The sequence below is a fragment of the Otolemur garnettii genome, unplaced genomic scaffold (genome assembly GCF_000181295.1).
Source record: "Otolemur garnettii isolate 467f Iridium unplaced genomic scaffold, OtoGar3 scaffold00064, whole genome shotgun sequence".
NCBI classification, from domain to species: domain Eukaryota; kingdom Metazoa; phylum Chordata; class Mammalia; order Primates; family Galagidae; genus Otolemur; species Otolemur garnettii.
The window spans coordinates 1,495,851-1,512,252 of NW_003852459.1; the positions used below are offsets into that span (position 1 = coordinate 1,495,851).

The 16,402-nt window shown below is 35.5% G+C and overlaps 1 protein-coding gene across 1 annotated transcript in view; it reads right to left on the bottom strand.

Annotated features, from left to right (window-relative positions):
* The window catches only part of LOC100949794 (low-density lipoprotein receptor-related protein 1B-like), a gene marked incomplete at its 3' end in the record, with an annotated part of 1,553,965 nt that overhangs the window by 1,445,641 nt on the left and 91,922 nt on the right, over nucleotides 1–16,402 (bottom strand). The gene's annotated exons all lie outside the window — the stretch shown is intronic.

The window sequence follows — 16,402 nt, forward strand, 5'->3', positions numbered from 1 at the left end:
ACCATAATACTTATACAATCTGCATGAATTATGTATACTTTGAGCCATCTGAAAATATTCCATGTACCTACAGATTAAGTCAAATATATAATTGAATAATTGCTAAATTAGTATTTATATTCAAGTGAAATTCCAATCCTGGCTCAACCTTTTCCTTGGAAGCAGGATTTGGAAATTCCACTAAATACCTAAATTCTACCCTTCACATTGCTTTCTGGATAGATATGTCTTATACGTGTATATTAATTGTCTGTAAAATCTGGAATTTAATTAAAAGGCACAGTAAAATTCAAATTAAGTTATAGTTTTAGATTACATATTCCTGGGAATGTTATAGCTCTCATATTGCTGGCTTTTCACTGTTTCATAGAAAAGCTTTATTAAAAAGGCTTTAAAGTGAGATTAATTTAAGTTTAAATTGTCACTTACAAAATTCTTCCAGCTAGCCTGAAGCAAAATTACATCTAATTCAAAATTAGAATAAAAGATTTTGGCCCTTTCAAATCTCTTAACTGGTGCTAACCTTCATTTCATTTTTAATTTTCACAATCCACAGAGAAATTAACCATATTGTGTAGACTGTCAGACTAAATTAGGAAGAGGAACGCAAGTGTGTGCTGTGTGTGAGCGTGTGTTAGTTCAACAGTTCAGTGGTGAAAGGAGGAAGGTAACTTTGCTAATCCGGATGCAAATGACCTTGGGGGTTCTTTGACTCCTCCTTTTCTTTCATACCAGGCATCCAATTTCAGAAAATTGTATGGCACTTATCCTCAATTTTTTCTCAGAAAATGACCCTTACCACCCCCAGTGCTATTACTCAGTCTAAGCCACCGGTGTCACTCCCTGCTTAGTAGAGTTTGACTCATTCTCACTTTTCACCCTTACCCACTACAGCCTATTCTCAACCCAGCATCCAGAGCGAGGTAAGGCCTTGGAAAGCTAATTCAGGTTTTGATGCCCCTCCACTCACAACTCTCCAGTGGCTTCCACAGGGTCCTTACATTTGCCAACAACGCTGTATAACATCTGACCAAGGATGACTCTTGACTTAAACCAGCTCCTCTCCTGGATCACCCTGCCTCAGCCCAACTCCTACCTCAGGACCTTCCCCGGCCACTCCACCTGGAATGTGCTTCTCCAAATCTTGAGCAGGCTTTTCAAATTCTTGCTCAAATGTCACCTTTTCAATGAGGCATTCCTCAACCATTGGATTTAAAATCGCAATTCTCCCCACTTCTTTTTCCTGCTGTATTTTTCCATTGCCATTAACTCTTTCTTAAATATGATGCAATTTCTTTTTTATGTTTATTGTCTCATCTCATTAGAATGTGATCTCCATAAGGGAAAATATTTTTGTTTGTTTTTCTCACTGATAGATACCCAACAAATGTGCAAAAGAGTGCTTGGAACACATCCCGTCAAGGAATGAGGTAGGTAAAATCAAAATCTTATGGTGGTTTTTTGTTCAATTCAGGAAATGTACCAAAACTTAGGGGATATCTCACATGAACTCTGAAGGATGATGAGAAAGTACAGAAAGGCCCCAAGAGTCTCGCTCCCTCAGACCATGGAGTGCACACAGGCGAGTTCTGGAGGATGACAGAGACATATTCATAGCATTTGAGGTAGGCCCGACCTTGTACACCAACGATGAGGGGCTTATAATGCACATTTATATTTTGATTCAGTTTTCTTTCCTTGTGACAATCTAAAAGATAATATACTAGATTCAGCTTACTATACTAAAAAATAGCATACTTGATTCAGTCCTATGGGTTCACAATTTACCCAATTTACCCAATTATAATGAGATAAGACATGAGCTCTGGGAGATATTCCAGGGAAGAACCCAGCCTGGGCCAGCTAAGCAACAAGAACAACTGCAACAGAAAAATAGCTGGGCATTGTAGTAGGCACCTGTAGCTACTTGGGAGGCTGAGGCAAGAGAATTGCTTAAGCCCAAGAGTCTGAGGTTGCTGTGAGCTGTGATGTAACAGCACTCTACTGAGAGCAACATAGTGAGACTGTCTCAAAAACAAAAACAAACAAACAAAAAACTTATTTTCAGCCTGTATATGAAATACAGTGACAAAAAAATGAAATAAATAAAAAAATATGCCTTCCTAGTGTGTGAATGTTTGGTCCATGGTGTAGGTTTAATTAGAACTGGATTAGAATCAAGATCAAGGGTGGTCATACATCTTCTAATTAATTTCAAGACTTAGCATTTGATCTCTTCTGCAAGTTCAGGTCAATTCTACTTTCTTGCTCTCTTGATTCTTGCTAGAAAAGCAAGGCAGCTAGTAAATGTTCATTCTGGACACTAATTGCAACGTTGTAAAATCTATTTCTGTGAGTGACAGTAAGTACATCTGGCATCACAAAATAGAACTTTCTAATTTGATTCCCATAAAAAGTGATTGAATGTTAATATTATAATAAATACTAGCCTCATATTCACTTAAGTAAAACAAGCAAGATTTTAACAATGCAGAAAGCACATCTTCTCCTTTACAACCCTCTAATATTTGACACTTCCATATGCACTGTGAATTCAAGTGATAAAATAATTCCCAGTCAATGATCTTTATAAATGAAGCATGAAATATTATTAGTTCTTACCAAATCTCTCAAGGTTATTTATTTTATGTAAATTAAGTCTTGAATAGATTTTCGAGATTGTTTGTTGTTGTTATTTTGGTGTGTGTCACAGTGGAAAATAAATAAGTCCCACAATAGCATTACTTTATAAGCCAGTAGTCTAAAATCCAGAGCCAATTAGGACTTCATTAGTTAGCAAAAAAGGACTAAAAGACACCTGTTTTTTTCTTCCTTATTTTAGCATTTTAAATAACAATGCTATTAAACTATACATAGGGTCTTAGTATTTTTGTAAATATCACAATAGCAAATGATCTCCATAAGGAAAACACATCTAAGTTTAACCTCCTACTCCAAGGAGAGCTTTTATGTATTTTACTTTGATACTTACGATTTAGTATTAACCCTAATTAGAGTATAACTCCCCATAAAGAACCTCTGGCGATATAATTTACTCATAAAAAATTAGTAGCAATATGGAATGTTGCATGGATATCTAGCAGGAAAAGTAGAATACAATAAAAAAATTAACAGAACCTCATAAATTTCACTTTGTGGAAGAAAGAACAAAAAATATACTATCTAGTTTTGCATAAGGATGAAGAACATATTTAAATATTCTCAATCAGGTGACCTTTTGTTTCACTGCACGATATTTGTCCTTGTTAAGCTCTGGTGCCAAAAGATTATTGCATTTTAAACCTATTTTAAGACTAAAAGTATTCAGAATTTCTACTTCATAAAAATGTAAATTTGCATAAAGTGATCTACACTCCACAACATGACGAGCATGAAGCTAGATTTTTCTTAGTACATTATGACTTGTGAATGTCAGATCTGAAGTATATATTTTGATTACTGCTTTTATAAAAATGTAATGAAAGTTCACTATATAGTTTATACTTTTAAGAATGTCTGGCCAATTCTAGACCAATTAAATCATCTTGCTTTGTTCTTCTAACATGATCAAGAAAAACTAAAGAAAAAATAGAATCTAAAGTGAATGCTTTAAAACATAATGTAAAAAAAAAAATCAACAATGAAATACCATTTAATTGAAATGGATGGCCTAATATCTAATTTGTTTAAGCCAGAAAAGTTAATTATACAAATTTGAAATACACTTTATTATTATTTTTTGCTTTCCTTTAAAAGCTTAGTAATTTGTAGGAGGTACTTTTTTTGCACATGGCACACCATAAAAAGAACTTAAATTACAGGCCCAGACTAATTTCAGAACATGAGATTCTATGTCTACTCCTTACTTGGACATTCAATTACATGGGTGACAGAAGATTCTATAGAAAATATTGGCATTAAATTGTTAAAAGTGCTTAATAATAAAAACTCACTCATTTTCTTTTTTTAATTAAATCATAGCTGTGTACATTAATGCAATCATGGGGCACAATGTGCTGGTTTTATATACAGTTTGAAATATTTTCATCAAACTGGTTAACACAGCTTTCATGGCATTTTATTAGTTATTGTGTTAAGACATTTATATTCTACATTTAGTAATTTCTGATGCTGTGTTGAGATGCTAGACCCTGCAAAGGAATAAAAAGCCAGCACACATCCTAGCTAAAGGATGAACTCTGAATCAAGTGTGGATTTACTCTCATTCTACACATTTTTATTAGTAAACTCACCCTTACCCCAGGGCCAGCCTCAATGGAGAATTTTTATAGCTTCTTGTTTGTGTGTTTACCTGGTCTGATGGTAAATAAATAAATAGATGCAATGAATATATATTATGCCCTGTCCCAATCCCAACATCAAAGTCCAATCGTGGCCAATAACTTCTTTGAGCATAATTCTTCATTTCCTGCTATTCAGGTTAATTTTCCTTTTAGTTTTTTTTGCAGTGAGTGTAACTCAGCTCTGTGGTGTGAATTTGGATGGTTCAACTTCACACACTCTAGCTTTATAATAAGGTGACTTCTATTCTATATCAGGGATAAAAACCCCAGTACAGTCATTTGGTTACCAAGAGCACACACCAAGGAAAACATGGTAGATCTATTCTTTGGTCTATTTGCCGAGATCATTACTTCTATATCTCAAGGCAAAATAAACTAACTCATCCTGGGGAGACAAATAACTGGGAATAAAGGGAAGACACGACTTTTCCCAGAATCCTTCACATTTTAACATGATTCCCAGCTATAAAATACCCAGAGCCAATTAATGGACTACTAAAAGTGAAATTCCAGGCACAATGGGAAGCTGAGGAAAAGATAGTTTTGTTTTGTTTTTTCTACTTAAAGCTGTGATGGAAAATTAGTATATTATTCCCATGGCTCATTTCTGTATTTATCTCCACTGAGTGTGCCAATCCAGCCCTTCCTGTGTGGAGGAGCCGTGTGGCACTCAAGTAGTACTTTGACTTCCCTTTCCCTCTAGAGTTAGTTTTAATTTTTATAATCATACTACTAACTCTCTCTAGAATGACTTTCAAATAACATGTATTTTGAGATTCATCCTCAATCTTTTAAGAAAGAAGACTATGCTCACACACACAATTATTTGAATATTAATTCCATTTGGGTCCTTGCTATCAGGCAGCTGTGTAATAAAAAGGAAAAATTGTGTACAAATGTTTTTAGCTTCACATTGCAGCTTTGAATGCAGGAGGTTTCGGTCCCAGGCTAGGCAGCTGTATGGAGAGCCGGGTCACATCTCCATGAGCTAGGAAGTAATTAATTATAACTATCTGATTATTATTTGATGGAACCATTAAAATGTCTGTACATCTAGTCCACTCGTCCTCTCTGTTCTGGTGGTAATCCTGACTCCTTTTTCAGTTCAGCGTCACACTGCAGTTATTTCAACTTAGGGGATTGTTCTTAACTTTGACCGGCATTAGAATCACTAGAATATGAAATAAAACCCAGGTTTCTGAGCCCTGCCTGAGACTTCCCTAAAAATAATAAGGTTTCTGTCCTTTCCCAAGTGATGTTGATAGTGCTGGTCCAAAAACGACACTTAAGAAATAAGCATAAAACTTAAATTTAATATCTTAAATTTATCTTTCTTCACTTTCCTAGTAACTTGTCAGTAATCAGCTGAAATCGTTTTCTTTCTGTATTGATTTCTCTTATTCTACAGAATTTTACCAAAAACAAAAACAAACCAAAAAAACTCCAAAGAACTAAAACCTAACCCTCTAAAAGCTCAGGTTAACAGAGTCCTCTGGGTTTTTACTGACACTCTATAATCCGATTTTCCTTTTTGATTTGATTACTTGTAATTCTTCTTCTGATATTCCTCTGTGAAGTCTATACCTGCTACCTAAGTACCCATTTGGATATTTCCTTCTTCCACTTGGTTATTCAATAACTATTTATTGGGGACATACCAAATAGAGATATAGAGCATACAAATAAACAGTCTTGTTGTCATAAAGGAGCATACATTCTTTTGGTAAAGAGAAAAATATAATAAACGTTAAATATAATGTTAGGTAGTGATATGTGTGAGGTAGAAAATCAAAGAATAGGAAATCAATGTTTCTTCATATGCTTATAATTATACACTTTCTTTTTTTCTTTTTTGAGACAGAGCCTCAAGCTGTCCCCCTGGGTAGAGTGCCGTGGCATTACAGCTCACAGCAACCTCCAACTCCAGTCTCTTGCCTCAGCCTCCCAAGTAGCTGGGACCACAGGCGCCCGCCACAACGCCCGGCTATTTTTTGGTTGCAGCCGTCATTGTTGTTTGGCGGGTCCGGGCTGGGGATTCGAACCCGCCACCTTAGGTGTACGTGGCTGGCGCCTTAGCCGGTTGAGCTATAGGTGCCGAGCCTTCTTTTTTTCTTTATGAAATATTCTTATTTGCATTCCTGGGCACAATTATTCCCCTGCCAGCCATCTTTAACCATCATTCCTCACTCACAACCTCCCTCCCATCCCAACTCTACCTTTGCTCAACCGTCAGCAGGTAGTTTCTAGTTCCACAGAATCACTTCTATATATAGTTGGGTTACAACTATTTAGGTCAGGTTTTTCCTCTTTTTACCAGGAACAGTTTAATATGTGACCTTCAGAAGACAACTTCTAAGACACTGAGACACACTTCCTGAAAACAAGGCTTTAGGATCAGGCGCTAGTCTATAAGCTCAACAACCCAAGGAGGCAAGTCATTTTCACATTCCCATTTAGAAATAAGGAGACTAGAATATTTTTACTAAGTTAGAGAAATTTGGATTCCAGTAGTCTGAGTCTAAAAACTAACAATGGTATGTTAGTGTGTAATCACTGCTTATAAGATGGCAATGCAAGTGCTACGTCAGCAAAGAAGAACAGAGTATGAACTCTGCCTGGGGGGCTGGGAAGGCTTTATTCAGTAGCGTTCATGGTGAGGGGAGGGTCTCCTGTTACCTGGTAGTTTGCATGTGCCTTACATTAAAATACTACAAAGAAGGCAACTCCCTTCCTATGTATATATTTGAATCCTCCCAGAATAATGACTTTTCCACAATGTGATGATAATTTATTGAAGAGTTAATTGGTTAATTGATTTTCACAAATACCTACATAAGAAAAGCTTTACGTACTGTGATGAGAAATATGCTTCATGCGTTTTAACAGAGGCTAAAGCAGATGTAGAATTACGATGGTAATAAAGATAAATAGATTTAACCTACTACCAGCATCTTCCATAAATTTTCATTCTCTGATGCCTATTCACGCCCATAGAGAGTGAACAGGGTAACCCATACTGCGGTAGTAAGTAGAGGCAAAGAGGCAGTCAAAAGAGACACAGGCTAGAGCTAAGAGTTATTTGGCCCACAAAATGCATTAAGAATAAAGGAGATCAACATTTCAAAATCTTGTCTAAAAAAGTCCTCACACTTTATTTTTTCCTGTTTCTTGGGAACTGTCAAGACTCACCTTTAAAACATCGCGACAGCTGTGCAAGTTTTGACAGAGGTGGATTCACATTTTCACTCCCATTTTAAACTTAACTCATCTGTTAAAATATGAGGTTTATGCCTATACTTCAATCAAGTTGCACCATTTTTCTCTCTCGCCTTATATGCATAATGATATTCAGAGCTGAAGAGAAAAGGCAGATGACACTTTCATTGTTTTGAAGGATAGTTGCTGCAACCAGCCTGCCATGTCACAATGGTCATATTCCAGAATGAATGGATCTATGGGATAAATAACACCTCAGGGCTTTGGAAAAAAATCATCATTTCTTATGAAATTTATCTGATAGGCGTACATGTATATACTTTTTCTCATCTCGACAAACCTCTAGTTAGTACATTTAATAAATAACCTATATTCAATTATGTAAATTCACTGAAAGACTAACTTAAAATCTTTTACCAAAATAGTGAAGTGTGTTGATATTTATTTTACAGCCAAAAAAATTGACTTTCAAGCAGTAGAGATTATATTTAGGTGGGAACTAAGTGCTCATCTGTAAAGGGTATGGTCCCATCTTACTTAAATAATGATATTGCTAGAAAGATTAAAACATATAGATTGAACAGTTATACAAAAATACAAATGTATATATTTTTCTTTTCAAGTATGTAGTTTCTGGGGCTTTTGGTGACAGAAATGGACTATTTTTCATATTTTCTCATGGTACATCTTGTCCTCCTCATAAGAAGAATGGCCTTTCTCCTCTGACAGGGAAAGAGAAACATGAGCACTGAGCCAAAATTTCTCAAGTTGACAGCAAGTATGACTTTTATGGGTGCTACAAGAATATGATCTATTCACTTGTAGCAGCTAGAAAGGATTTTGTAATTCAGACCAGATTGCAAAAGGTCACCCTTAGTAAGATGAAATAGAGGAGGGGAATTTGCATGTGCCCTGTGTGCTCAGGCTAAGCAGCATATATCTGGCCACATGAATCCTTTTTCTCATAAAGAGACTGAGATGCACAAATGAGAATCCCAAAATAAAAAGGACCCAACAGACTGTCTCGTCAATCCTGTCATTTTTTTTATATGAAGAAATTTGAATGTACAGAGGTCATTTCCAAATACTATACTTGAATTAAGTTTAAAAAGTGGATATTTGAACCCAGCAATCCTAATTTTTATGTTTTGACCTTTCCACTACACATTCAATGACATGTATTTATAGTCTACAAATATGGATGCACAGGGAATGCAAGGGAGGGGACATATTTCAATCCTTCTCTGACAAGAGAATGGGACAAAACATGGATAGCATATCACCCACGCTATGAAACAGGCTGGCATTAGCTCTTTCATCAAATACTTCTTATGAGGCAGGCCCTGTTCTAACTTTCTCACATGCATCTATCCATTTATTCTTCACCATAACCCATGCAAGAAAAACCACCACCATTAACACTTGTTAGACTAAAAAAAAAAAATGGAGAAACACGCAAGTTAAGTAATGTGTCCAAGCCTAGATAGCTTGAAAGTACTACTCAGGATGAAACTTCAGAATTTGCATCTCAACAACTATATAATAGTTTCCGAGTGACTTTGAAATAAATACCAAGAGTGACAACATTTCTTTCATTCAAAAAATATACTTTTCTCATTGACTAAGGGTGCCCATCTGTTTAAGGAGTCTGAATTAGATTATACACACTGCTTCTTATTTCAATATTTTGACTCATTGTCTCATTTGGTGAATAATGATTGAGTGGATTGTATCTCATTCTATTACTACTTATAACACGAAGCTTAACAAAATTAATATTAACCTTTAAAATTCATTTGATCACTCATTCATTTATGAAATAAGCATTTGCTAAGTCCCTATCATCTCAAAGCATCAGTCCTCCTCTAATAACAATAACAAAGATCGCCCCGGTCTATAAGCAGCCAGAGAGAAGGTGTATTTTGTCTGGTTCACTTTTTAAAACATTTAACGTATGATAAAACCCTCTTTTTTGGTGTAAATATCTATGAACTTGACAAATGCATGGAGTTGTATTATCACCAAGACAATTAGGATACATAACAATTCCATTACTTCCCCAATTCCCTCATGCGTCCCCATTTGTCATCAGCTTTTCTACTGCCTCCAATCCCTGCAAATGCTGATCCATTTTCTATTCCTATGGTTTTGGCCTTTATAGAATGTCATGTAAGTGGAATTATACATTAATTAAATGCATTTTTTAGTCCTTTTATAGAATGTCATGTAAGTGAAATTATACATTAAATTAAATGCATTTTTTAGTCCTTTTCACTGCTGAGTAGTATTCCATCATACAGATTTATCCATTCATCTGTTGGTGGGCATTTGGGTCATCTTCAGTTGGAGGTTATCACAAAAATGTTGGCATGAACATTCACATACGGATATTATATCAACACAAGTTTAATTTCTCTTAGACAAATGCCTAGAAATGGGATTTCAGAGTCCTGTTGGAGAGTAATTTTAACTCTTTAGGAAAGCACCAACTATTTTCCAAAATGGCTGCACCAGTTTTCCTTGCCTGCAGCAATGTATGAGAGTTCTCATTCCCCCACAGACTCACAAGCACCTGGCGTCATTCACAGTCTTCCTTCCCAGCCATTGCAATAAAAGTTAAACTTATCTCACTGTGGTTAATTTACATTTCCCTAATGACTAATGATGCTGAGCTTTTCATATGCCTATTTTCTGAGCACATATCTTCTTTGGTGAAGTGCTGTTCAAATATTTTGCTTGTTTTTCAATGGATTGTTTTCTTATTGTTGATAGATCGAGTATTTAACTTCCTAATTTATCTCGGACATCGCTCTAGTTCTCTGATGCCTCTCCCTCTTCTCTGGGAGGACTTGGTAAACAATACAAAGTTCCTAAGCCCTATCCCAGAATTACAGAATCATAATCTTCAGAAGGGGAGACTCAGAAATTCATACTCTCTCTGTATGTGAAAATGCAAATTAGGACCACAATGAGAGATTACTGCACATCTACTTGAACTGTTAAAATAATAATTTAAAAAAATGAAAATACAAAATGCTGATAATAGTACACAACACCTTTTCTGAAAGTCGACAGGCATGAATAAATAAATATGTAATCCTTGCTGATTTTATTAATCTCAGAACTTACTCATTACTCCTGTATTATCCCATAATTAGAGTTATCTAGAATAATAGAGATAGAAAAGATAGTATATACTATCTTTGACAAATGCATGGAGTTGTATTATCACCAAGACAATCAGGATACATAACATACTATCTACACATACTATAGACATACTATAGTATGTTCTCTCTCAAATTATATCTATACATAAAACCTACAAACAAAATTAGATCCAGACAGGTGAGGAAGAAAAGGCCCCATAGAAAGCATTTAATAAAAAGCTGAACAAGAATGAGTAACCATCCCTTTCTCCAGAGCTGTTCACAAGTTATTCTGGAAATGTCTCTCGTTTTCAAAACTCTCAAAACCTAATAGCTTTTCCACACATCTGTACCAGTATAAATCCCATCCTATTTTTCTTCCATACTTTTTTTCCCCATAGCATCTTTTTGATAAAACTCTAATCCAAATTTCTCTAGCCCTAAATTCCTATTGGTTTCCAGAGATAGCCTGTCTGTTTTTCTGTTCACCTGATCTCAAAACTATTTGTTACAATTTAATCTCTGTTGTCACAAGAAAATTAAAGAGGTTTAAGGCCTTAGAGTGAGAACCTTAGAGTGAGAAATAAAGACCTCATCTATACTCTAACTACTGATCTCCTAATTCTTTTCTTTTGTGTCCATTTATCATTATCTCCTACCTTTGAAAAATACTCATACTCTGTCCAATATAGGAAAAAAAAAGCATGTTCTGCGTGAGTGTGGGTATGATATTTGAACTTTAATCTATCTTTATGGTGATCATATATGTGTATATCCCATACACGTGTATTTCCTAAATGGTAAGCTCCTAGAGGGTAGTGAGTAGTATGTGGAATACAGCTCCTTAAGGCATTACACATAAAACCAGATGCAATCATGCATCAAAGTTATGAAGAAGGCTATAAAAAGATGAGTCATTAAAAATCAGTCAATATTTACTTCTTATTTTCATTAAGGCAAGAAATGTAAATTGAATAACCACTGCTAAACATATTGATGGTTGTAATTTAAGTAAATTTATGGACTAGACTATTAGAGGGCTTATATATTTAGTAATGATTTTCATCTGTTGCTCATTATACAAAACTTCAAATGATAAATGGCCCTGGAATACTTTCACAATTAAGTTGATATTGAGAAAATGATGAAAATGAGATAGCTGATATCTGGGGCTAAGAAATTATGAAGGGATATTTTGGAAAGAAACATAGCCTTTACCAGTATAAGGCAATTTACATCTTGAATTAGTGAATTTAGCCTTCAGAGCATATATTAAAACTAGGAGCCGAACTAATAAAGGGAGAGGGCAGATTTGTGCTGAGGACAGAATGGGGCACAATGCAAGCAGGAGCAAGTTGTTTGTGGAAGATTTTTATTAGAGATGATATGCCTGGGACTTATGACCTAGAAAGAAATAACTCTTGATGCTGAGGGCAGCCCTTGGTGATGTTAGTTATCTTGAAATTGGGTCTGGTTGTTCTAAATATGTAGTACCAAGCAGTGTCATTGAAGTGCTTTAGCTTCTCCCAGCCACAATTTATTAGATACGTATTTGAAATCCAAATGTTCCACAGTCCCGCTCAAATCTATTTTTATCTCAGCTGATGTCGCAGTTTTGTTCTTATAGACCTGTCAAAGACAATTTTTTAAGGTTACAGCATAATTGCAAGATTTTCATGTTATTTCTTATACCACCACATATTTTTACTCTAGATCATATACTTTAAGTGCTTGTCATATATGTGCTTTTTACAAGTTTTACCACCAGTCTTCTGCTTATTCTGTTTCGGTATTAACTTTACTCATTGTATAATATGGCTTTCTGACTTTATGTGTGTGTAATGAGATAAATGTGCACATGATAAATAGACATACAGACATAAACCATCAAATCAATGGAATAGCTTATATTTTCATGTCCGTGCTAAGCTTAATATATCTGGTGAAAGCAGCTGTGTTTGGAGAAGAGCTGATTTTAACTTAGTCATTAATAAGATTCACTTAATGTATTTATTTCCTAAAGGAAAATGACATATTGCCAACATCTAATTCCCCACAGCTGCCTTTCCAAACTCCCCACTTCCATTCTTCAGCATTCAATTCAGTTTGAACTGTGCCTCCAAATTCATGTCTCAAAATGCTAACCCCCCGTACCTCAGAATGGGATCTGATTAAGAAAAAGTCACTACAGATGCAATTAGTTATGATAGAGTCTACTGCAATAGAGTGGACCCCAATCCAATTTAACTGGTATCTTTATAAAAAAAAAAGCCATCTAAAGAAACTTGATTAAATTAAAAATCTTCTGCAGAGCAAGGAACATAATTAACAGAACAAATAGATAACCTACAGAGTGGAAGAAAAGATTCACAAGCTATACATCTGATAAAGGGCTAATAACTAGAATAACAAGGAACTCTAGAGAAAAACAAACACCATTAGAGAGTGGCTGAATGGCCAATAGACATGAACAGAAGCTTTGCACAAAAAGATACACAGATGGCCAATAAACATAAAAAATGGTCAATGTCATTAATCATCAGAGAAATGCAAATTAAAACTTTACCCCAGATAGAATGGCTTTTATTCAAAAGTTAAAACAAACGAGAAAAAAACCCAATATATATTGACATGGGTCCAATGAAAAGGAATACCTTTACACTGTTGATGGGAATGTAAATTAGTACATATAAAATACATGAGCAATTAACAAAATATGGTGTGTGTATACCATGGAGTACTACTCAGCCATGAAGAATGAGGAATTAAGGCCTTTCGCAGCAATTTGGAGACCAGTATCCTGGCTGATATATTTAATGAATGTAAAAACAAACACCACTATTATATTCGCTGTTAAATTGGAACTACCAGTGAGCATATACATGCCTATAGGAAAGTAAAATTCAAGGAAAATCAACGGGGGGTGGGGAGAGAAGGGGAGGGGAGGGTGAAAACCCACATAATGGGAAGAGTGAGCACAACGTGGATGATGGCCTCACTTATAACCCTGACTCAAGAATTACAAAAATATTTCTTGTAACAAAATGTTTATATCCCGGTAATATCTTAAAATAATAAAAAAAAAAAGAAATAATGAAAAAGAAACAGACATGCAAAGGAAACAATGCCTGTAAAGATGTGTCACGTCACAACAGGCAAAGACACTACCAACGACTAGGCTGGAGACCTGGAACAGACCCTTCTCTCCCACCTTCAGAGGGAGGATGGCCCTGCCAACACCTTGATGTAGGTTGTTTAACCTCCAGAACTATGAGACAATGAGTTTCTGTTGGTTAAGTCACTTTGTTTATGGTATTTTGTTACAGTAGCTCTAGCAAACTAAAAGAGCATCTCACCAAGATTCCCACAGAAGGAATTCCTACAGAACTGGTAGAAATCAACTCATTCACTTTCTTTCCTCTGGCTATGAAAACATCTGAAGCTTCCCCTATTCTTGCCTACTATTGGGATGCCTGCGTTAAATCCTTTCATCCCTTGAAAACTTGTTCACCATTGTCCTCAATCCCCTTTGCTCCACAAATTCTGTTCCTTCTTTCAGTATTATCTATCACCAATTGCATGATTTCTGTTGGATTAAATCCCTCAGTCTATAGCCATGATCATGTGTTTTCCATATTTAAAAGCTCCAGAGTGGCCAATATTTGTTGCGTTCTCTTACTTAGCTTTTAATAATATCTAATTTTCATCCTTATGCCTGTGGAAATTATTATCCCCAACATCCAACATCAGCAGTCATATAATTCCCCAGCACAAAATGATCTTAACTATCTTTTTACTCTTTGTTTTTCTTTTGGCTCTAAATATTTCCTTAGGAGAATCAAAATTAAACTATATATGTCTTTCTGTCTTATATTTCTTCATTTAATCTCACTTTTATTTACAAAAATGACATATAGATATACAGGATTTTGAGAACACTGAGGCTGTTCAGCTTTGTAAGGTAGGGCCTATCTTGGGCTGTTCCTCTCTCAGCTCAGCCTGGATGAGACACAGGCTGCAGAGAACAGCAAACAGAAGAGACAGAGACAGGCTCTCTGCTTCCCTTTCTGTTCTTAGTTGCTAGTTGACTGATGACAAATTTGTTAAACTGTAACACTATTCAGCATGTGACCATTCTGTCTACCATTCTCTTTTGAGAAAAATCTTTTGACTGAGCTTTCATAACGCCACAGGGTCAGGGTCTTGACTCTGGTGTCTATATTCACTTTGATTTTCCTTTTCTGGGCTTCATCCTTCTTCAACATTTCTAAATCTTCCTTAAGTAAATATAAAAGCTCTCAGTCTCCCCTCTATGAGATGATGTCACTATCCTTGGCCCATTGAGAATCATTATTCTCTTCAGCTGCCAACTCATCACCAAATTTAATTCCTATAATTAGAAGATAAAAGTTTAGGGCAATTTATAGCATAACTTTTTGTCTTGAAATACAATATGTTATCTTATTTACAAAACTTTTAAACTATATTCCCGCAGAAATTTATCTTCCTGACTTCCCTATACCAAAAGTCAGATTTTTTTATTTTTACTATTAAATTTTTACCTAATTCCAGACATCCATTATTAGTTGTAAAATACCTTGCTTGTCTCCTAGAATCTACCCTTGCTCATCCTCTTACCTTTGCACACTTCCTCTTTCAAAGCGAAGATTGGTAAGGATGCTAGCCCCAGCCAAGTTGTTAAATGGCCCCCAAATGGACTTGATCCCAGCCGCACTGATGCAGCAGAATGTAAACTGATCTTAGATATTTCATTCTCTTTCTACAAACAGGTTTAGGTAAGGCTTAGGTCCTAGGCATAGTCAATAAGATAAGACCTCCTCTTTGAGGACACTGAAGAAGTTACATCACTAATAAAGTCAAACGACAATCACAGAAAGTCAAATGGAATTACAAAAAGCAATGGCACTGATAAACAATGAACTTAGGCATTCCACCTTGGGAGCCTGTGTTCTACAATTATAGTGTTCTTCATTGATAAAACTATTTCATCTGGGTTATGTTACTAGGAGCTGAAAGCTATTGTTCAACCAGGCTGGCTTGATCTCGGTTCCAGAACCCAAATTTCAAATATTCATTTTCAATTTGATCCTGATATTTCATAGGCACTTCAAATGCTACTTATTTAAAAGAACTCAGTTGTTTCCACCACTCAAGTTTGATCTCCCTCCTATTTGTTTTGTGTAGTTGTCTTGAAATTACAGTCTGTAATAGCTCCAATTCCAGGCCAGAAACCTAGGGTCCTCTCTACCTTCCTTACATTGCATTTTCTAGGTTAACAGAAAGTCCTGTTAATGTTAACTATAAAACATGTCTCACATTTACTCTCTCCACTAGAATCTTCTTATGTAGAATATTTTTGCTTCCTTGCCACCACCAAATTATTGCTTATCTAAACAATTTTAGGTACCACTTTCAAGATATGCTCCTAACACACTGGCATTCTTAGAAATGTTTACAAAATGTATGGTATCATCTCACATGTATTTTTTTCTACTGCTTTTTGGAACAAACTGTTAACACTATAATGCCCAATTTGCATATGAGCTTGCTGTTTTGCTTAGTCTTTATACATATTCTCATATACTATAGTTATAGTTTTCTGCTAATTACTCTCGAAATATGTTTGGGAACATATATGACATCATTTGTACTATTACCTCTGCACATAATTTCTTTTCTTCTTACTGAACTGAAAAAAACAATCCACATTCA